Source organism: Gobius niger, assembly GCF_951799975.1.
Source record: "Gobius niger genome assembly, chromosome: 21".
Lineage (NCBI taxonomy): Eukaryota > Metazoa > Chordata > Actinopteri > Gobiiformes > Gobiidae > Gobius > Gobius niger.
Window position 1 is genome coordinate 7,455,306 of NC_136872.1, and position 24,518 is coordinate 7,479,823.

The 24,518-nt window shown below is 41.8% G+C and overlaps 1 protein-coding gene across 1 annotated transcript in view; it reads right to left on the reverse strand.

The window, feature by feature from the left end:
* ank2b (ankyrin 2b, neuronal) overlaps positions 1-24,518 on the reverse strand; it is a 154,599-nt gene that overhangs the window by 129,417 nt on the left and 664 nt on the right. The window lies entirely within an intron of this gene.

Here is a 24,518-nt window from a genome sequence, read left to right on the forward strand (position 1 = left end):
ACAGAGGGATTGGTTTTAAAACTGTGAGAAGAATTGTTTTTAAGATACAGGCGACAATGTGTCATGCAAAGAGGCAAAGGTCTAGTCAAGGGGGTAGAAAATTCTCATGAGAATCACAATCTGGCGGACGATAAACATATTTGTCACACACCAAAAAAGTCAAGCCAAAATCTGGTCCACATGGATGTTTTTTTCCACAGTTAATTGCTAAGTAGAAGTCAGAGCCGTGGGAAGATATTTTAGTTAGGGGGCGCTGAGGGACAAAATTTACCCCCTAAATACTTTTTCTGTGCATAAATCCTATTTATTGACCTCTTAACTAATGCCTGAACCGAGAGCATTTTCTCCAGTTCAGCTTTACCCAAATCCTGTAGGCCAGTGTGACGCCTCATTTGAAAGACCTACAAAACTAAATTGATCTTTTTCCTCACGTCCGATTTTTTTGTCCCTTTTTCTTCGTCAAATTATTCACATTTTTTCGTCAAATTCTCATCACTTTTTCGTCCATTTTTTCTCAATTTTTCGTCCAATTTTTCTCACTTTTTTGTACATTTTTTGTCACTTTTTCATCCTTGTTTTCGTCTCAGTTTATTCGCTATTTTCCCTCCTTTTTTCCAGAAGCTTTTGGACTGGGGTAAAGCTGGAGAAAATGTGCTCGGTTCAGGTGGGAGTTAAGGGGTTAATATTGCCTGCAGTTCACAAACCATCCACCAGGGGGGTGCTGCAGCGCCCTCAGCACCCTGGGTTCCCCTTGGTAGAAGTGAAAAACAGGTAACGTTAGCATATGTAGCATGAAGCTAATGTAGATTCCTGGTGAGGATTTATGGGCTGTTGAATCACTTTCCTCCTCTCCGTGTCTCTGTATGTTTATTTCGAAGAAAAATGTATTAATAATTCAGCATTTGTTACATTAAGATAAGTGAACATGGATGAGTGTTTGTGAAGCTGAATGAATTTATAAGTCTAATGTGATTTTTGTATATAGGACTTTTGATAATTTATTGATAACGATATTCTGCAATGTTTTGTGACCCCCGTGTGACCCCAGCTCGTGGACTACGGCTTTTGGCTACAATCCTTGTTGTGTTTTGCTCATACAGATGATTCAGAAACTACAGGTCTTAGCTTTCAAATGAGTCATTGCACTGGCCTATACGTTGTTAACACGAATGCAACAAAAACCTGACAAAAATGCAATAATAAAACTAGGAAATATCACAGAAACAAACAGAAATCCTTAAAAAACCAACAAAAAAGACAGATCTTAGCTTTCAAATGAGTCACCAACCCAAAACATGCACAATAGGTTAATCCTCCACCTAAGTACTCATGGGACAGTAAAGTAGCCCTCATTTCAAAGTGAGACCTGGATCTGTAGGGACATTAAGCTTCTGTGTATAATTGCTAAACATATCAAAGCGATGTAGATACAAAAAATAACCACTTTTGCCACTGATGTTACTGAAAATGCACGTTTGCCAAATTCACTTTCCGATTAGTCACGTCTCCCAAATCCGCCGCCACCGAGGCCCGGCAGCATCTCCATTAAACAGCTGAATGAGAAGTGGAATGAGTCCTAAGCTGCCGTCACATGTGCCCCTATGAGTCAGCAGTACCGCGAGCAAACACGGAGCTGAAAGCCACTGTGAGCACCGGGGATATGGGGGGGGGGGGGAGATCGGCCGCAGGAATTACAGCCTGATGTCGGGAGTCTGCTGAAGAGGCATTTGTGTGCTGTGATGATAAGTGAGTGGAGACGAGCGCACGGCTGCTTTATGGACTGTCACTGTTTTATGGGAGTTATATACACAGAATATCTCACTGAATCAACAATTTATATCACGTATTTCGAGAGTATAGTCGCACTTTTTTTCATAGTTTGGCTGGGGGTGCGACTTATACTCAGGTGCAACTTGTATATCAAAATATATCATTTCAAAATATACTTTCACACTGACAGCCACTCGAGGGCGCTCTAGGCTTGTGTACTAGTATCTGCTACTTCTGTACCACTGAAGATTTAAACAATGGTAATCGAGCAAAGAAAGAAAGTTTGGAGCGAGCGAGAAACTGGTGAAAAGTACAGGTTACTCTGACTGCAATGAAGAAAACAATAAAAGCTAATCGCGAGCTAAAAGCTAGAGGAACGAGTTCACAAATGAGAGCTTGAACAACGTGCTGCCGGGAGAGGCTTGTCAAAGGTGCAGTTACACCTCCATGCTTAGGTAGTAGCCACGTCTGGTACGACTTATATATGTTTTTTTCTTCTTCATTATGCATTTTTTGGTATGTGCGACTTATACTCCGGAGCGACTTATAGTCCGGAATATGTTCCCAGTGCTTCCTAACCTCTTTTCCACTCTTGGAAAACGTGAAGTTCAATCAAGCAATATGTTTTGGGAAAGGGAATAAAACATAAACCAAGCCACCAAGTACACCTCTACCAAGGCATTGACTGTATATCGCAATGGCAAAGTTACAGTGCCATCGTGTTCAATGGTAGTCATGAAAAACAAGGTCATCATATATGAAACTTTCAATGGGAACTTTAGCTCAGAAATGTTTAAAAAAAAAGTTGAATGAACAATTGGGGAACTATTAGCTACCCATTGTGAGTGATGTCACCCCCCAACCCATACAAGAAGTGTGAGCTCCATATCGTCAGGTCAAAACATAACACAACTTTCCAAATACTGCACAGCTGTATTACAATAGAGAATATATGTAATATGGACACAAACATGGAATGAGTCTGTTCTATTTCCAAAAACTCTTCTTTGTATCTAAAACACTGTCCTTTTCAAACCCTGGTGTCACACACGGTAAAGATGATTTCTTTGAGACTTTTCATCTCTGCTGTGATAGATATTTCATTGCATTACCATCAAGTAAGTTTACATCGGTCTGTAAAGAAGCAACCTTCACATCCTTAAACATTGGGGCGACGGTGGCGCAGATAGTCAGGTCGTCTTGTGATTGGATGGTCGGTGGTTCGGTGGTGCACACTTGTCATTGTGTCTTTGGGCAAGACACTTCACCCACCTTGCCTCCGGCGTCTGCGTACACTGGTGTTTGAATGGCAGGGTATGGGTGACTGGTTCCTCGATGTAAAGCCCTTGCATTTAGAAAGGCGTTATATGTGACCATTTATTTACCCTCAGATGTTATATTCTTTCTAATTCTTGTTCCCAAGGAAAATGTCCCACGCTGAAAATTCCCGTAATTTTGCAACCCTTTATATGAAAGAAAGAAACATGAACTAGCAATATTTGTCACTTCGCCGACCTCTTGTGTAATAATAGTGGGGGAAAAAATGGCAATATTCCCATTGTGAATGTTTGGGTTTCAGGAAAATCCAACCTTATTTTCTGAGTTATCTGACTAAGAAGCTAACGATCCATTTAGCTAACACTGGTAAAAGCTAACGCTAACTTAGCATGCTACGTTAAAACCTTACAGTACATGTCTATAGCGTTTAAACTCGGGGTAGAAATGTCGCAGTAGCAGCAATAACATCTTCGACTGGTCAAAGTTCGCCCGGTCTTTTTGCTGATGTGTGCCGCCATTGTTTCTTTCTGTTCAGGCCGATGACAAGACAGATGGGCCTTCTCCACGCCGCTCTCCCTCTACGGACCCCGAACAAAACGCTCCATAGTCTTTGGACCACGGAACTAAGGGCGTCCAGGAATGTCTCAATAGAGGAATCTGTTTGAAGCTTCTGGAGGAACAGTTCAATTCTGTCGCTAAAATGCAAATGGATGACTGAGAGCCGCGATGCCCCTCGGAGAGCGCCCTCGGTCGGGGGCTTGTTTACCGGATAAGCTCATGGTTGTTGTGTTGACGAGGTCTGCTGTGGCAACAGTGGCCGGACGTCCCGCGCGGCTCGCACAAGTGAAGCGGTATTAGTTTTCAGGCCAGACATTAATTAAGTTGCCGGCGCAGGCGGGAGGGAAATGGCTGAGTAACACTTTTTCCAATGAAGCGGGGTCAGATCAAGGCAGATTAGTTGAAGGTTGGCTCACGCCGTTATTATGAATTTGATTAAGAGGTTTTTTAATTAGTCCATGGATGAAAAAAAAATGGGAGGTACTTTAGTTGCAGGAGTCTGTCCAGTGCTGGGGCGCCATCCAAATCACAGAAGAAAAGGCAGAAGGACCTTTTTTCCCCAATCAAATCCATTTCCAATAACCAGGGCAATATCACCATAACATTTCGATGGATAGTTTTCTTTCCATGACAAGCACAACATTATTACAAAGACATATTCCCAACAAAGTGTCAGTGGATGAGATCAGATAAGTCGTCGCTTTTTGAGCCTGTCCTCTGTCTGTCCCACTAAAGCCGTCTGAAGTAGAGGAAGGAGACATACCAAGGGCAGCAGGACGTCCCATTCATTATCACAAGTGCAGACGTAATTAAAGTGAGCCTGTTCACTGGTCAGTGCTGGTCTTATCCACCAGGCTTTGGATGTCAGGAAATCACACAAGAAAAAAAAGGGGCCTTCATCTAGTTCAATGAGCCGCCAAGAAACACAGAAGCACTTTAATTAACTTCACTTAAAACAGTCTGACACTACAGGTCTGTCCACAAGTAAACACCATAACACCATTTTACTGACACAAACAACAGCTCAGGGACCTGTGATAATGGAAACATGTTTAAGGTTGGATATAACAAAAAATGAGTCTGGACTTTACTTTATAGCACAGTGTTAAAATGGAAATACTTGGCAACTATATAAAAGTGATGTATTTCGCAGCCCTGTTTCATATTATTACCAACAAAAAGTAATTAGTAGGAGTTACTAGGGCCCGACCGATATATATCGATATCTCCGGGACCGAAAGTGATAGAGACTTCCCGTTTTCAGCTCCGGAAAGAGCTCAGTCAGAGCTTTAAAACTTCCTAGTTTTGGAATCTACTGATTTGTATCTTTCAAACAAGCTCCCTCTGAAGTAACTACTAAACATATCATACAGCGCCCCCTGCTGTCACAGTTCAACACTGACACATTTAGAAGCTTCATACGCAGGATTATAGACAGCACTATGCTAATTTCCATCTGTAATACCCACACCGGTCGACCAACATTTCTATATATTTCTATGATAGAAACCTTTACTATAATAATAAATGCTTAATTTCAGGCTATTTGAGAGATTTTAAAATCAAATTAAATTACTTAAAAATGGGCCTTTAAAACGGCTATAGGCCAACCCCCCTTCATAGCAGTATCAGTATCGGACCCCGAAAACTATATCTGTCGGGCCATAGTGGTTCGGCCTGTTTTATTCTTAAGTTGCTTATTTTTTTCCTCTCCTTAGTTCATATTTGTGTGCTTATACCTGCAGCAGAGGTCTGTGGGAGAGTATTACTTCCGCTTTTTGCGTTTAATGACTGTGCCTATACTGACTTGGGCAAAAAAGGCTTTTAACTGTGCCGGACCAAGAGAGCATGAGATGGTTAAAAGTGATCAAATATGACCGAGAAAGCAGTTCTGGTAAAGAAAACACTCACATTTCAGTTTATCTGCCTTTTGGCCCTCATGTTTTATATTATGATGCATTTGTGAGGGCACATTTTTTGGACTGGGGGCCAAGCAAGGGCCAAGGGGCGCTTCAGGGAGAAAAAGTTGGCAACCACTGTAGTAGGAGATGAACCTCCCAATTGTGGCCCAATGTAAAGCACCACTTTCCATCAATACCAGTGTTGGACATCATACGTATGACCTAATGGGAGAATTGTTTTATTGTATTTTTATCTTTGATTGGTAATAATATTTCTCAATATCAGATGTTCTATACTGAAGAGGATGACCTGACATTGCATTCTTCTGGCATATATGCATAACACAGCACATGGCATGATAGTAGTATATATGCAGCGTTTTACTGTGACCATACCATAACTTACTGGTCATATCTATTTTACAAGTATAATAGGATTAAAAGTTTATTTGTCACTATAAGCCCATATTTATCTGCTGACTTCAACTAAAATCCAACACAACAGCGATTAGACCATACCAATCGTTTATTCATACAACAAAAAACACTGAAATTCTGTGAATTAGTAGAGTTTAACCGTTTAAAAACCATGTATAAAGCTCATCTGGAAAGTTTACCAAACAATTTACAAAGCAGATTCAACAAGAGAAAAAGCAGATATGAACTAAAAGGTACTGAGATTTTTACAAAAACCCAGGTTTCAATCGGCAGCAAAGGAAAGATGTATCTCAATCAAAGGAGTCGTGATTGTAAAGTGAAAAAATCTAATTCCATTGATGTGTTTAAGAAATATGTAAAATTATCAATGTTACAAAAATATGACACTGCGGAGGAGCACATCAACTTTATATATTTCCTCCTGGTGGTTCCCAGAGTCAATAATAAACACGGTGAGGCTGCATTTCAGTTTCATGCAGCTAAAATCTGGAACAGTCTTCACGAGGATGTGAGACAGGCCTCAACTCTGACAATGTTCAAATCCAGGCTGAAAACCGTTCTTTTTACCAATGCATATGACTGAAAGTATTTATCTGCACTCTCGCCTTTTACTGTGGTTGATTAATTTTATGTTGATGTTTTTGTTGATTCTATTTGTTTTCAACTGTGAAGCTCTTTGAATTGCCTTGTGTATGAATTGTGCTCTACAAATAAACTTGCCTTGCCTTGCCTATTTTGTCATGGGAAAATGAATGGGAAAAAATGGGGAAAAAAAGAAAGAAAAAAAAGACAGACAGACGGCTGCATGAGACAGTTTAACATTTAAATGTACTGGAACTGTAAATGATTTTGTGTTGATAAGGGGCAGACATTATAAGTTTTTACTTCTTTCTGCTCCTTTTCATTCATGCTAAATGCTGCTGTTGCATTTTTAAATGAAATGAAATGAACACTCCACTGTAGAGGCTATGTAAGATTCAGAATGAGGTCTTTGATACGCTCCATGTGTAGCACTCATTAGCATGAGCGCAAACTCTATAAATAGTTCACCTTGTTGTAGCGCCTCCAGCACACATGACACGCGCATTGTATTTTTAGACGAAGTTCTGAGGAGACGAAACAAGGGCACTCTGCTTTGTGAGACACTGTACGTACACAGGGAAAACACAGCTAACCTAGCAATAGCCATATTAGCCATGGAGCCAATAATCCACCTAAACTCTATTATTTAGCTTTTTAGCATACAGATATTAGCATAAACTGATCAAGCTACACCAAAGTCACCTGTAGTATCTTAAATATAAAAAAATATGGCTACCTGTAACAATAGCAGCCATGTTGGGGATTGAGTTCCTTGTAGCTAATTGAAAGTCAATGCAGAAGCCACGGTTAACATCTCGGTATTGATTCGGTCAGCAGATCCATAATGGCTGCCGAGTGGTGTCAGTTGCATACCCTGGCCTACACCGCGGCACAGGCTAATGGCACACAAATGGGCTTTTAGGCTCAACTGCGATATTAATATTCCACAAGTGTAGCCGCGCGGAATCTTGTTTTGTGCTAACGCAATAAATGCATTCCCAACACGCGGGGGCGCAAAAAGTAATCATGTAAAGGTTTCCGGTGTCCTAAGAGCGGATTCAATACTCTTAGCCTCTGTGCGGGATGTTATCGGCGTCCCATAATTCATAGCATCAAACAGAGCACACCGAGAGGTTTGAGGGAGACGGGGTGAGCGGCCATTCTGTGCTCTGGAAGAATTTCCCCAAATGACATTCCATAACTTTTTTGGAGACTTGGAGGAGTTTTCGTTCCATCCGCCCGACTGAGGCAACACCCGCTAGGCCAACATGGGAAATTCCATCCGCGCTGCTGTGGAAAGTTCAACAGGTCCATATCGTTATAGGGGCTGGCGAATGAAAGCGAGTTGGAATTAAAAAATACTCCATTACTGCAGCAAAAGCGGATTCATTGCTCGATGCGGTCTCTCTTCCAGTTCCATCCATTACTTTATGTTCAGCTAAATGTGCACCAACCTTCTGGCACATCCTAAAAACAGCCACCTCAGACTCTCCATCTCCTCTACTTTAGGATCAGCAGTAATAAGCCTCGTGGAAGATCCATAACAGAAGCAATATCATGAAGCAATAACCGTGTCGTGTGAAATCAACATGTTGTGAAAGTCTTACACATTTATTGCGTACGAAGCTTATAGCAAAAATGTGTAAAAAGTCACTTTTAATCCTAATTTTCCGAATTTAGCACAAAATTAGCCTTAGTTTGGTTCCGATTTTGTTTTAAAGCAGTACTGAAGTAACTTGTTTACCTTAATAAATCCTTTCCGTAGTCCCTCTGGGGGTAATACAAGTGTTAAAGAGGGGGTATTATGCTTTTTTCAATCCCATAGCACCACCAGTCTATATCTCACTACAATGATGACGAAACCTTCTGTTGGTCTGTAAATGCAGTAAATTAGAATAACTGCCTTGTATAAAATGTCTCTCTCAAAATGGCTGTAGTGAATGTCTTGAAATAGGCCTCTGTCTCTTTAAGAACCTCTGAGCCTTTCCGACACGCCCCCTCCACACGCTGTCTGTGGCATCAGTGGGGAGGGGGTTCTGCTGAGGAGCAGTGGTTGGTTACTCGGCTGGTGACGAAAGCTCGGAGGCGTCTCCAGGAGGTGGAGGCGTTCCTAGGAGGACTCAGGCAAACCTATCCCTAAAATGGCTGCCATCAGAGTTTTTACAGATTACTTAAAAATACGTGAATGTGCCAAGGCAACACTTCAGGCATGTTTTTAATGAGGGAATGACAGCTTGAAAAAGCCGCCCAAGAAGTGACTTCCTGTTTCATTCCAGCACATCAAAATAAAAGCACCATCTTATTCATTAGTTTAGCAGTTCAATAGTTCAACGTTCTTTCTGCCTAACTGTTAACAGACAAAACACTTAAAATGTGTGTATTTGATTATATTCGTGTAATGTCGCAAGAACCTGCTGAACTAATCAATGAGACGAGCTGTGTGCTTTTATTTTGGCGTGCTGGATTGAAACAGGAAGTCACTTCTTGGGCGGCGCCGTTATGATTTGAAGTTATGCACAGAGTCAATTGCAACTTGGCTGCCTACGGGTCAGATGCCCCAATACACACTAATAGAATCACCACAAAGAAGAAGCTAACAGGCTAACGGCCAAAGCTAACTGCGGCCTAGCGCCACTTAAACAGTATTTACAGCCAGGTTTGAGTGAAAAAAAATTATCTTCTCCATTCTGTCAGTGTAGTATTTACTCTCACGGACAAGTAATGAGTAAAAAAACATACTACGACACCTGCAGTGGCGCTTATGGCCTCTAGGGGCATGAGTTACTTAGTTCTGCTTTAAGTCTTGTTTTGGCGTAAGGTAAACCAAAGTGCTAAGTGCTAACAATGTTGTGCTGTGCTGAAATTAATTAAATATCTCATAATACGGCAACGTTCAAGAGTCGGGGTTGCCAGGTCTCAGCAGCCAAACCCGCCAGAAAATATCAGAAAAACATTCATACGTTTAGCTGTAATTGTCTGTGTTTTAGATGATTTGGAACTGGCCCTTTCTCTCTCTCTCAGAGAAAAATCAGCTCTGAAAGTCTTGTCACTCAAAATATTCATTTGTATGAAGAAATAAGCTAAGTATATCGCAGAAAACCGCACGGCCAAAACCCACGGATAGCTTTTTTTTCACCTGTGGCAAGAATTTAAATCCCTGGCAACCTTGAAGACATTATCGGATATCACTTTTCTTCCTCGTTTTAGTTTAAATGACAAAAGCCAGTGTTACGCATAGAGATAAGGTTTATAGGTCTTAATTCACGTATGACAGATAGAAGAACTTATACAAGATAACAGAAAAATATAGAACAAACGTCACATTGTTCCACCCTAACAACCACAATCCAGTTTTCCTCAAACAAATGAACGGCAGAGGGGAATAATTACACAGAGTAATTGAATTTTCGGTCAGAAAAAGAGCTCTTGCTGAATCACTCGGGCTGTGCTCTGTAGACAGACCAGCGTTACAGCTAATACGTGTGATGACTTCGCACATCCAGCACTGGGAAAACTGGAGACGCAAAAGATGTCTATAAATATAACACGGGAGCTAACGTGTCTGAGAAGCTTCAGTCACAATCTTCCACATTTCAGGGCTAAAATAGAAACATATCTGTACGAATCTGAATGAAGGAACTGCTTTTTTTCCCTATTTGTCTGTTTTGAATTGTCTTTTTTCTGATGCAACACTTGAATAGAAGCCGAGAACAGTATTGAGATGCAGAGATGATACGCAGGAGAGAAAAGAAATGAGTTCATCGATGTTATCATTCAGAACACTTCTTGACTGTATGGGTGCACTTGCATGTCGAACAAAGGAACAGGAATCCTTTATCTATGCCATATATAAAGCGTGGAGGATTACACTTTAAAATAGATGGCCACGCCGCTTCACCCTCCATTCAGAAACTGTACTGTGACTTCACAACTCAAAATAACGATGTCGCATAATCATAACATTGCCATGGTTTTGACCTTCATTAACATACACCATAATGAAAGAACATGGCTAAGTGGTTTCTGCAATGATTTAGTGCAGCAAGGGCTGGTCATCAGTGTGGCTCTGTCTTAAATATACAGGCTACAACGGAGGATTTCTTATTGACACTGAATTTGGAAAGTTAAGATGTACATTATTAATCTCCATATAGAACTGCTTATCTTTTCTATACTGTTTATGTTATGACATTGAAATGTAATATGTTTTTGTACAGCAATCTGCCAAAGGGACAAGAGATGGAAATTAGCCGTGTGGGATACAATCTCGCATATTTACATGTCCATTCATGTTCACTCTTTGTATCGTCCCTTTACAAAATACATGAATACCGTTTAATACTATAGACCAGGATTCTGTGTCCTTAATAAAGCTTGAATGAATGACTAATGAATAATACATACTGTTTCAAATTCATTAGACTTTATTATATAATAATCAATGTATGTTTTAGAATTGAGTTTAAGAATTGAGTTTAAGAATTGAGTTTAAGAACTGAGTTTAAGAATTGAGTTTAAGAACTGAGTTTAAGAATTGAGTTTAAGAATTGAGTTTAAGAATTGAGTTTAAGAATTGAGTTTAAGAACTGAGTTTAAGAATTGAGTTTAAGAACTGAGTTTAAGAATTGAGTTGAAGAATTGAGTTTTAGAACTGAGTTTAAGAATTGAGTTTAAGAACTGAGTTTAAGAACTGAGTTTAAGAATTGAGTTTAAGAACTGAGTTTAAGAACTGAGTTTAAGAATTGAGTTTAAGAACTGAGTTTAAGAATTGAGTTTTAGAACTGAGTTTAAGAATTGAGTTTAAGAATTGAGTTTAAGAACTGAGTTTAAGAATTGAGTTTTAGAACTGAGTTTAAGAATTGAGTTTAAGAACTGAGTTTAAGAACTGAGTTTAAGAACTGAGTTTAAGAACTGAGTTTAAGAACTGAGTTTAAGAATTGAGTTTAAGAATTGAGTTTAAGAATTGAATTTAAGAACTGAGTTTAAGAATTGAGTTTAAGAATTGGGTTTTAGAATTCAGTTTAAGAGTTTAAGAGTTTAAGAATTTAGTTTAAGAATTGGGTGCTACAGTTACAAGCAAGTAATGCCAAACCTCTACTCATAATCATCAATGACATGTTTTCTTCAAACACTCAAAGGAACGTTTCCAAGTGGTTCAACTCGGAGCATCTGTGGAGAAGGAAGCTTTGGCATACAACCCACTGTACAAGAACGATTCATTTCACTAGAAAGTCAAACATTTGGGGAAAGAATCAATAAAGATGAGTGAAGTGGAGGACAGTGTTTCCATGAAGGCTCAATTTGCGACACAACCTGCTTCAGAAAACTACTTTTACCAAACCCTTCCTTTCCACCCTGCTCTCACTTAAAAGTAAAATCACTTTGCGTCGCTAAAAGTGCTGGCTCTTTCGTTCTCTAAAATAGCCTGGCACGTTTCCACGCAGCGGTTGGTCACTATCCCGGAGGAATATTCCGAGCAAAAATTAGATTCGCAATTAAGTTTGGCCTAAGGCTTAACGTTGGACACAATGAATCATATTTAAACGTTCACTACAGACCCTTTACTGTGTAACAACAAGCATCTACAGGCAAATACCTTTAGGATTATCCACTGTTCTGCGATGCACTTTTCATCCGATCCATCTGACACTACTTTGAATCTGAAAGCTATAGTAAACTGTATTTAAAACCACCACTTCCTGTGTCCGTACTGCAGAGCCATTACATTAATCCAATAAGATTCCTCATGGCTGTAAAAGTCTGAAATGCAGGAATGGAATGATGACACAAGATGCTGCAAGTCGCGGGCCAAACTTTCTCTCTTGGCTGCGCAGTGGTGGACTGGAAGCCAACATAAATAACACTGGCATGTACGCTGGAAAAGTTTCATTTTAAAATATGTAGAACTGGAAACACTTTCTGGGGTATAATGGGAAATAATGCTTCAAAAGTCAACTAAAGACTCAAAAAATTGTAGAATCACTTGGTAGATGGTAGAATCACAAAATGGTAGATGCCTCCAAATCATACTTTATGTTTTTTGGGAAAGTAAAAACACTTAGAGATTAATAAGAAAGGTAAATTCACTATTGTCAAGGTGAAGGAAACAATAAATAGGCAACAGAATATTAATGAAGCTCAAGCGCAAACTCACCCTTGAAGACCGACCTGCAACATTCACTCATCGCCTCATCACCGGCAGCCCTTCACCAATCATCCAATCACATTCCCCATCTCAAGCCACACCTTCGCAACAGCCAATCACTGCAGCTGCTCGTTCCTGCTTCAGCCATTTCATCGCCCAGGATCCCATTTTCAACCTTCCTCGTCCATCACTTGGTCGTTTCCCAGCTGTGCTGCGACCCTCCTCCGCCTGGCCTCTCCTCGGCTCTGCCCTGCCCGGGTCTCATCCTCTAGCACCTCCAGTGTCCGTTGTTAATGCAATTTTCCGTCAGGGTCGGAACCCCAATACCAATTAATATCCAATAAAACTTCCTAACGCGACTCTGTTTCTGTGAATCGTTTCAGGTTGAATTTTCTAAAGGAAGCAAATTGTTGTGAATGTTTTCAAAAGATATCCTATCATATGACATTTCCTCTCTGATTTCTTGTCTAATTACAAAAAAGTTCAAAAAACAATTACATAACAACATATCCACTGATTTCCATTTGCTCCACAGTTTCACTTTAGTTTTTACGGCGACGTAGCAAACACAGCTGCACATGGTTCTTTTGGGACTCTTCTTTGGCAACATTCTCTGCACGTTGGATCATTGAACCTGCCGTGGACTTCATGTGATTTGGGGTTGGATTTAACAAAGGGCGTTGTTCCTCCAGCCTTTACCGGTGAGTGTGCACTGTTTGGCACAAATACGGTACGGCTGACAGCGGTTCACGATCAACCTACCATGAGCTTTTAAAACCGGTTCATCTTGGCGTCCTTAGTTTCAATAAGGCTGTGGGATGACACCTAAAGATGCAGCAGTGTTTGGAGTGTTGAATGAAACAAAAATCGAAATATAAAAATGACTCCGGGAGGCGGAAGCTGGAGAGTAAAGTCAGATCAATTCAGTCATGGTCATAGCTTGCAGTGTGGTCTGACTTTCTATACGAGCTACCTATATGGAGAGCACACAATAGGGCTGTAGCCGAGCAAACAGGAGAGCTGAATCCGCAGTACGAACCTTCATGTCCTCCTATATTGTATGAGGTGGTTGTATTTCAGCAGGAAGCTCTAATCCTGTCATGTGTCTCACCGAGCACAGATTGGGTCTTCGCTTCACTTCACCTCACTCGCTCAACCAAAGATTGATACTACGTTTTGTGCTTTTTTTATGCCTTAAATAAGAGACATAGCAAACTGCATTTTCTTTTTTTTTTTTAAAGTAAATCCAACTGAGAAAATGTTGTGACCCAAACAATGTGACACTTAAGTCCAAACAACACTTTTTATTTAGAAACAGTAACAGCTTAGAGTTTAAGTTGAGCCACCAATCTCATCTATAGTGTCAAGCAATTGGTAAGCTATTCCTATAGTGTCAGATCTGTCTTACCTATTCGCTTGGAAGCTGCAATATTTCCGCCTAATCTTTGCGGTGTTGTGATATCTTGGTGCGGGCTGCTGGATCGATTCCCAGAGAGCAGATTGTTGCCGGAGCGGCCAGGCCTCCGCTGATTGCCGTGACCTTCCCTCTGTCAGCTCCCCGTGTAACAAGTATCTGTGAGTGTTTGATAAATAAACACTATGAGCCAATCTATTCCATCTCCTCCGCTCTCGGGAAGGGAAACGAGCAGCGCGTGTTATCAGGTTCAGCCGAGGTGTGGCTTTTGATTGAGTAGACGGTGAAGCAAATATAAAGAAAACTTTTTTTTTTACCAGACTCTTCCATGGGCTCAGTCGGGGTTTTTGATCATACCAATGAATCTAAACTGGTCGGCCGGGATCCAAAAGAGGGTCAAGGAACTATTTTTAGTGGATTGAAAGGGGAAAAGTCTGATAGACAGAGATGGCAGCTTCTTTTGTTTTCCCCCTCACATCGCCCAGTCCTTGTTTAAAAAGTATAATGTCCAATGATTTAAGCTGAAATAGGCCTAAATACTGTATACACTCCTGGGGTCGTGGCTTGTTGAGGGTAATATATGCTATGGGTTGTAATGCTACATGAGCTGAAGGAACAGGTTGTGTATACACATAATACTATACAGAGAAAGAATAGATTGCATATGCATAAAAATGTAGTCCTAAATAAGTACCATGTGTAAAGAGAGACACATCCACATCCAAGAGTTTGAAAACGTACAAAATTACGATTAGCTCCCAAAATGTCTCCTTCTTGTCACCACAAGAGACATTCTGGGAATGACTTCTGCTTATGAAAGGAGGAGGTATCCAGAAAAGATGAAAGACTTGTGGATCGGAGGGAGCTGCTCAGGAAGAAGAGGAAAGAGGAGGAACTGATCAGTGCAGGACTTTTTTTGTTGGGATGCAAAGGTGAGGGTAATGACCGAAAGGACCAGATCGCGGATACAAGCGCCTGAAATGAGTTTCCTTCGCACGGTGGCTGGGCGCACCCTTCGAGATAGGGTGAGCAGCTCAGTTACCCGGGAGGAGCTCGGAGTAGAGTCGCTGCTCCTTTATGTCGAAAGAAGCCAGCTGAGGTGGCTCGGGCATCTGTTTCGGATGCCTCCTGGTCATGCCTCCAGGCATGTCCTTTTGGGACAAGGCATCGTGGAAGACCCAGGACACGCTGGTGGGACTATGTCTCCGAGCTGGCCTGGTGTCGCCTCAGGGTCCCCCCAGAACAGAACAGTTGGAGGAGGTGTGATCGTGAAGTCTGGGCATCTCTGCTAAGACTGCTGCCTCCGCGACCCGGCCACGGAAAAAGTGTAAGAAAATGGATGGATGGATGATGGATGGATGGATGGATGCAAAGGTGCCAGCCATTGAGCCATCACGCTGCCTACCAATAATATAGTCAGCTGCTATTCACGATCAAACTTCCAAAAACATGTGGGTCAGGTTGGCCCACAATGGCAACACCTGAACACAATTTTGCTTGTACAGTGACTTGCACTTACTTACTTACTTACTTACTTACTTACTTACTTGTATGGTATCTGAAGACAATGTTTGGGAACCCACACCTACACCATCAAAAGCTAATGTCTGTTGATGCACTTGTGAGGCAAATGTGTGTCCTTTTGCAAATCACAAAGTATTTCCTCACTGAGAGCAACCAAAGAATGAGTGAATCATCGGTGACTTAACAGAGGTGTGGTCAGATTTGCTCTTATTGGGGTGAACGAAGTGAAAATAGCGAGCCCTATTATGCAATGACCATATGTTGAACACTCAGTCAAGCAAGTATGTTTGGAGTCACACATATAGAGGTGCTTGTACAATAACTCGGGCCTATATGCCTCGTGGATTAGGGCTAATAAACTTGTTTGTGCCCTGTTTCTACGCGCTAATTATTTTCAGCCAGTCTGTAAAATATCCTCAAAGCCATCCACAGAGCTTTGAGTCACAACAGTCGCATTCCTGGGATACCTCTCAAAGTGAAACAATATTGAGGAGAGAGGCTCAGATCCTGTCGTGCGCTCGCTTGTGGCCAACAGAGTCCGGCCAGAGGCTCACACGTAAGCAACCCTAATCCAAGTGTATCTCTGAAGAAATCGTGCGAAAAAAGAAAATAAATGGAGGGCAATTACCTCTGTGAGAGTAATTGGGCCCATCAAAAAAAAGTTTCTCATGTGGACTTGAACTTATGACGGGAATGGTTTCAATTTGAGCTACTGGTTGGAACTGGGTGCTCTCACCAGTAATGGTTTTCCAATGTTAAATGGTAACCAGTGGCCTTGTAGTTCTGGAGTAAATGCTCTATCCCTTGAGACACACAACAACTTGTGATTTGTTCTGTTAGCGTGTTTAGCTATTGTTTTGATTAGCTTACAACCTTTCTCTGTCTGTTGTTGGCAAGGTACGTTTTTCTTTTCAAGCGCAGCCACTCATGTAGCGACTCATGATTTGAACTCGCAACTGTCTTATAGGTGGGACGTTGCAAGTAGGGATTTCCCAAATGTTCTGAAACCCCCTCCGCAGGCAGCAGTGGGAATGACGTGCTACAAAACTGTGAAAACAAGCATTACTTTCAGTTGGCGGCATGCTAGCAAATCAATGGTGCAGTGATGGACACACTTTGAGCACAGAACTGGTCGGAAAGGGTTTGGTGATGGAGGATGGTTTTGTGTTCCATCTGTGATGCTATAAAATCCAGGAAGTCATTCATCAGATCAGTGCTTTCAGTAGAAGAAACAGCCAGGGTGAGCAGGATTACTCAAAAAGCAAAAGTATGGAAGGAACACCATAACAATCTGGTTAAAAAGTCTCCTTTAAACACTTTTAACTTCATGTTGTCGAGCCTGTAGCTTAGGCTCTACAGTGCCACTAATGGGTCTTCAATAACCTTCACCCCGATTAGGGCTATCGGGACATCACTTCCCCTTCACAGACAGGACAGGGGGGAGAGAATGGAGGAGGGGCGAGGAGAGTGATGGATGGGACAAGAGGATCAGGGGTGACAGAGCGAGTGGGGTTCATCTGACATTCTGACAGCGCCCGCAAATAGACAATCGACAAAGGATTAGCCAGGAAAACCGAGCTAATTACTATACTGCTACTATGTCAACTCCATTAAGGACGTCACGGGAAAGATGGCACTTATGGTTTGTTTTATTGTAGAAATAAGACTTGAATCGTGGAATGAATGGAAGTGAAGATTGAGTTTAAGATCTTTACCCTTCTCTAACGCTTCTCTGATGATTGTAATGACTCCAGTACAAACAAAGGCTCGACTGTTTGATATCTGACCTGGATCTTTCTGTTACCCAGACCTTGGGCGTTTGCAAAAGGAAGCATAGAAATGGATGTCCCACTTTCAAAGATAAGATGAGAGGAGGCAATAATGGCAGTTTTTATCATTATCATCTTATTTTAGCCGGACTCTGAGTAATGTCCTGGGGCTTTTGGCGGTTGCTGTCACTGGTGTTTGTGTCCATGTCTTCCTAAACTGTGAGACAAAAAAGCTTTAGGGGGCAAAAATAAGCTTCGAATGTCCGACTGCGTGCGCTTTCTTCCGCTTTCGGAGTAACACAAGTAGTGGCTTTGTTTGGTAACTGCTTAAATGCCTGGGCACAGACTGTCTTTCAGCTGGCATCAGTGACAATAACAGACAGAGGGCAAACAGAAGGCTTCCTCCGAGAATCTGTAACGTGCCATTCGACTGAAATGCATCTGAGGGCAATATGTCCAGGTTTTGTCTATACGCTTATAAAGATCATAGATACGGACGGCATCTCGTCATAGAAGGGGGCGTGGCTTCGCCGAGGGGGAAAATAGAATCTTTAGAGAAACACAATTTTCCACTCTTTTTAGCCATTTTCTGGTGGAATATCAACTTATTTATCACACAAAAATAAAGTCAAATGTAAATCGGGCCCATATGGATATTTTCTCACAGCAGATTGTTCAGTAGAAGTGAAAAAAACGGCAGTTGTAGCAAGCGCTAGCTAATTATAATTATAATTAGCCCGATGCTAACATGTAGCATCAAGTTAGCATTCTCCGTTATTTATGTATTTATGGGCTGTTGAACCACTTTGCTCCTCCCCATGTCTTTGAATCATTATTTAGTAGAGAACTAAATTCATATTTCAGCATTTGAGAAAATTTTCATTTTTTCAAAATTGTTTTCCTCCTTAATTGTTTTCAAAAATGACCATATATGGGTGATTCCAGAGATGCCGTCTGTATCTATAGCACACTCATTAGTGCTGGTGAGCTAATGCGGGTACAGCTGTAGAAAGATCCTATACGATTATAAGCTAAATGTAAAATAGAAAACACAAGGTTTCATTGTAGCTAACGGCACACTAGCAGATCAATGGCGCCATGATAAGCGATTTTATTTCTTTTCTCCTTTTAGATTTGAAAGGTTCAGAAAGGCCCCTTCTGGAACCGCCACCTTAACGTGGTGGAGGGGTTGAGTGTCCCAATGATCCTAGGAGCTATATTGTCGGGGGCTTCGTGCCCCTGGTAGGGTCTCCCAGGGCAAACAGGTCCTAGGTGACGGGTCAGACAAAGAGCGGTTCAGAAGCCCCTTATGAGAGACCAACAGGCCCGGTTTGAATCGTGAGGCAGTCCTTCTGTGGACCCACCACCTGCAGGAGGCGCCATAAGGGTGCAGGGTGCTGGTGCAATGTGATTTGGGCAGCTCCAACAGCTGCCCCCACGACCCGGCAATGGAAAAGTGGAAGAAGATGGATGGATGGATGGATGGATGGATGGATGAATGCATGGATGGATGGATGGATGGATGGATGGATGGATGGATGGATGGATGGATGGATGGATGGATGGATGGATGGATGGATGGATGGATGGATGGATGGATGGAGGTTCAGAAAGGAGGTGGTAGTTTGGTGGAAGTGACTTGCCACTCCAGGTACAGTTTTGATAAGGGGACATAACATTATAACACAGTAAACCTCCGAAAAAGTACATTGTCTCCTTCTATGGTGAATGTACGATGATAGATTGGGGGTAAATTGCTTAAATCATTTCTGTGTGGAAAGTCAGAGCCACACTGACCTCTCTATGTCTCCGCATGTCCTTCTTGTCTTTCTTAACGGTTTACACAGTAGCTACATGACACCAGGCCTGGACAAGGAATGTTACTCGTGCCTATAGCCCTGAGCCCTGCCAGCCAGTGTGATCCCCACAGTAGTGCAAATATGCTGTCAGCACCTCACATTGACTTCTCATACTCACGGCGAAGCGCGGTGCCATCTTTAGACGTGCGCAAGCTAGTGTTACAAAAGTAAATGGATGTTAATCAAGTCTTGCTTTAGTACTGTACGGGGAACTACTTTCAAAACCACTTTCCCAAACAATACATTAAAATCCAGATCAAAGCAGAGTAACTAGTGCAAGACCATTGAGAAGAATCATGGCATGTTTTCAAATAATTCTGTTGAGTGAGTGCGGAGGTTCAAGTCCTTTAAACCTTACTCATTAATATTGCAGTCTCCACATCCTGACGCTATGGCTAGATAATTAACCTATTGTGTATGTTTTGGGTTGATGGTGGAAACCGTAGCCCCCGCAGGAAGCCCACCCAGACATGCGAAAGAACATGGAAACTGCATGGAAGAGCCAGGAAGAGCTTAAACGTCCATGCCGCTGTGGCTCTTGTTCTAGCATCGACTTGATCACTGAAACGGCAATCCATGAATAGTTTCACAAATTGTTTATCTTTAAGAACTTAAAGAGGGGGTATTATGCTTTATTCAATCACATAGCACCAGTCTATAGCACACTACAATGATGACGAAACCTTCTGTTGGTCTGTAAATGCAGTAAATTAGAATAACTGCCTTGTATAAAATGTCTCTCTCAAAATGGCTGTAGTGAATGTCTTGAAATAGGCCTCTGTCTCTTTAAGAACCTCTGACCCTTTCCGACACGCCCCCTCCACACGCTGTCTGTGGCATCAGTGGGGAGGGGGTTCTGCTGAGGAGCAGTGGTTGGTTACTCGGCGGGTGACGAAAGCTCGGAGGCGTCTCCAGGAGGTGGGGGCGTTCCTAGGAGGACTCAGGCAAAGCTATACCTAAAATGGCCGCCATCAGAATTTTTACAGATTACTCAAAAAGACGTGAATGTGCCAAGGCAACACTTCAGGCATGTTTTTGATGAGGGAATGACATAATAACATGATGTAAAGCTTGAAAAAGTCCATTTTGCATAATACCCCCCTTAATAATAATAGATAATGAAGCTGAAACTCTTTCCTCCAGTCCAGTGCCCCATTCAGCCATCTTTACTCAAAGGAATTATTTCTATGAATGATCAAATGTTGGCTTCGTTTTATAGACCTAAAATTCTACGATTACTGACTCTGCATGGCAGCCTAGTACGATGCGTCTTTCTATCTAGATCCAATTTCCCTCCCTGCCTGTCCGCTCCCTCACATCCATCAAATTTGGCAGCGTGATTAAGCCGTCCAGCGTAATACCGCATCCGAATGTAAATGTATATCAACAGTCTGTGCTCAGTGGACCCTGCCTGATTCAACCTTGGACATCCATCTCAGCGCAACCACAGTTTGTCATCTGCTAATAGGATTTTGCCCGTCTAAATAAATGATAAAAAAGAGACACATAGGCACTGGCGGATAATGGGAAAAAAAAACTAAACAGGAATTCAACAATACTGCGGTTAGACAGTGGCTCAAATGTATAATGAGATTAGCCACGTAACGTCGAGCTGTGTTGAATGGGCGGATAGAAAGGGATTTATTGGGAGGAATAGCGTGAGTTAGCAAAACGGTGCGGGGGGCATCATTTAGAAAAATGTCAATGCATAAACACGTCACATCTTGCCTGGTGTGCTGTTTATTTTCGATTGCTGAATTACGGTTTTGAATTGGCGTGCTTCCTGTTTGTCACATCTGCTCAGAGCCACTTGATGAAGCCCTTCAAAATAGAACTGGCAGGAACACACTGAAGCAGCGTGCCAAAATGTTTGGATATTTAAGTCACGTACGCGTCTGACATGACAGCGGCGGCTCAACTCCACCATGTAGATATGGCATTTACAACCCAAACTCACTTGTCGTAATTGAAAGTATGCAGTGCAATGCTCAGAGGAAGTTAATACTAAGAATGTATGAAAAAAGCAATTATGGGACCACAATTCTCAAATCTCTCCAACCAGTCTTTATGTAATCACCTTATTATTACCAGTATATTAAGTTGTAAGCTGTTCTTTCATGATATTAGACATTTTGTTTATGTGACAAAGGAGAATAAAGTACTCATGTTCTGATCAATCCAAGCTCGTGGCAGATGTGAGTCTCAGCAGGGGAGAGGGAAGAGTACCTACACATCTACTAGCAGTAGTCGCAGTCACACTCTAAGAACACCTACAAGCTTGAGGAAATGTTGTTCTTTAAAATAGTATTTTTAACAAAACAGAGTGTGTTTTGTTACACAGTTGGAATATTTTCTGGCGTGGAGTCTCTGATGTCACAAGACTAGGTCCCTCTAAGAGGCTGTAGTCTCTAGGAAAACGCAATTGCCACGTCCTCTCTCCATCTGCTTTTACTCAAAAATGATACAGCGTTAACAAAAGTTCCAACTTCCTGTTTGCTCGTCAGTATTCAATGAGCAGTTTAGGGGAGGCCGGATAGAAGGTTTATGCACAATTGCAAACCTCTGGAGGGTCCTATACTTTGATGTTCGGGAGACTCCAGCGGCACCATCAGCTTCAAATACCTGTTTGCTGCTTTGTAGCAGCTGTTCTCTTAATCTGATGTATTTGTCTGGCAGAAACCGTCCTCATTGTGCCTTTATCTGCACAAACCCGTGTGTGCTCTGAATCAGCCACAAATATCTTAATTGTACGATGATTACGCTTCATCTTTCATGAAATATTGAAGATTTTCGTACCTAGACCAAGGCATTCAACTATTTCACGCTTTTCATCAGCAGAGAGATCCTTTTTCTTTCCCATATTGCTTGAAAATTATGGTCTGCTTAATAATGTGGAGCATCCTTTTTCAGTGGCTTTTCCCTTAACTGAGTTTACCTGACAACTAATCATCACAGGCGTCTGAGATTGATGTCAGTGATTCAAAGAGCCCTGAGATACAAAACCATCCATGAGTTTCATTGAAAACCTTTTTTTTTTTTTTTTTTTCGAACGCAGTGTAGGTGGGGCTGTTGCCAAAAAAATTTAACTCTTAGATATACTGAAACACATTTCTTGCTACGTACCAAGCTCAAAAAGAAGCATTTTACCACATACCAGCATATACCCACTACAGAACCAAACTCTCATTCCCAGAGCTCAGAGAATCAGACATGTCAGTAAGATCCCAGATCCCAAACCCTAACGTCAATCCATCCGATGTTTCCTGTGCCCTTCTCCACTCACGGGTTCCAAATCATGCCTCAACCTTGTCCTAACGCAGAGGACAATCTCCAAGGTCTACAAATACAAACATGGCTAAAAGTAATTGAAAGTATAGTATTATAAGCTCATGTTTTGCTTGTAAATGAAGAACAATTACCTAAACTGCAATTAACTGTGCAGATCTAGTTTTTCACAAGGTAAATATACGAGACGTACTAAATTGAAATTCTGCCTACAGAATAACTTACACTTGCATAAACCCCCAGTGTCTTTTCCTTAATGAATCCGATCTTAAGCATTAGGAGGAGTTAAGTGGCTGTGGAAATGTACAGTCTCCGCCGGCCCAGCTCTGTGGTGAGTCGGGAGTGCTTACAGGAAATAGCCGACACTGCCACGGTGCTTAAAAGCAGAGTTCTGGCTAATAGACAGAAAGTGCTTCAGACTTGGGCACTTTTGACAGCTCTGCCTCATTTACAGGAACTTGAGGGGGGGAAAAAAATCTCATAAATGTTCTATTCTAAAGAGCCGTCGGGCGGGCAGTTATGGCGAAACTATATCTATATAAAAGAGGGACTGCCTTTGCGTGGGTCAGCTGTCTCTGCTTCATATACTGTCCCATGCTGAGATCTCGTACCTCTATGGATCACGTCACTGCCCTCGGATGATGAAAACAAGTTCTGAGAAGCAGCACTTTTGGCGGTGTTGCTGTCACCTAATCCACGGGTAAACGCCATGACACAAGCCGCACACCTGTTATGGAGGCATCAGTCTGGACATTTACTTCCACAACACACCAATGCGCTGCTTGGAGGCATCTGCAAAAACACAAGCCAAGTGCATACCCAGTACTATGGGGCTATACTCAGAATTGGTGTTCATACCGCCTTTGCTCTGCCCAGTCCCGTCAGACTTTGGAAGCTAAGCAGGGAAGGGCCTGGTCGGTACTTGGATGGGAGACCGTTTGGTAACACCAGGAAGCCTAGCGAATGTAGTGAGTGAGTGAGTGGTGGTGGTCGCAGGGGCCGATGGCGCAGACTGGTTGCCTCGCTTCTGTCAGTCTACCCCAGGGCAGGGGCGGACTGGCCATATGTCCATTCTGGAAGAGCACAGAAGGGCCACTGGCTCTAGGGCCACCAGTCCCGCCTCAACCGAACTTTACCCAAATCTAAAAGCTAAAAAGAAAAGCATCAAAAGAGCGAGAAAAAGAGGATGAAAAGTCAACAAAAACGTGAGAAAAACACAACAAAAAATGATAGAAAAAATTATTAAAAACACAACAAAAGATGATGACAAAAGTGTGGCGACGTGACGAAAAGTTTCCATCATTTTTGTTGGTCTTAGCTTTCAAATGAGGCGTTACATTGTTGATCTCCAGTCGAGGAGCTTTTAGATTTGGGTAAAGCCCAGTGTAAAAAAAAACATGAATATAAAAGGAATTCCGTGGAGTATGGTGCACCACAAGGTTCAATTTTGGGACCATTGTTATTTATTATTTATATTAATGATTTTGCTTCAGTTTCTACGACCACCTTTCCCGTTCTTTTTGCTGATGATGCCAGTCAAAAAAATAATAATAAAAAGCCGACCTGGGGAAAATGCACTCGTTATTGTTAAGGCGGGGGGTAAAAGGTTAAAATATGTATTTGTGGAAGTGCACAATTACGCTAATTTAAGCTTACCACTACCAAGTATGGAGTGAATGAATAGTGCAATGTAAAGCGTCTTTGTGTGTCTAGAAAAGCGCTATATAAAACCGATGCATTATTATTATTATTATTATTATTATTATTATTATTATTATTATTATTATTATTATTATTATTATTATTATTACCCACAACAACCTGTAATAAGACTGAAATAAATAAGAGACACAGTTGCAAAGTATGAGTCAGCACCACATGTCTACAAAGGCTTACTACCTCCACTACTACTACTATTACAAGGCTACTACTACTCCTCTACTACTACATGGACTTCATGACATTGCACTAAATTCAGCATCGCGCGTCCCATGG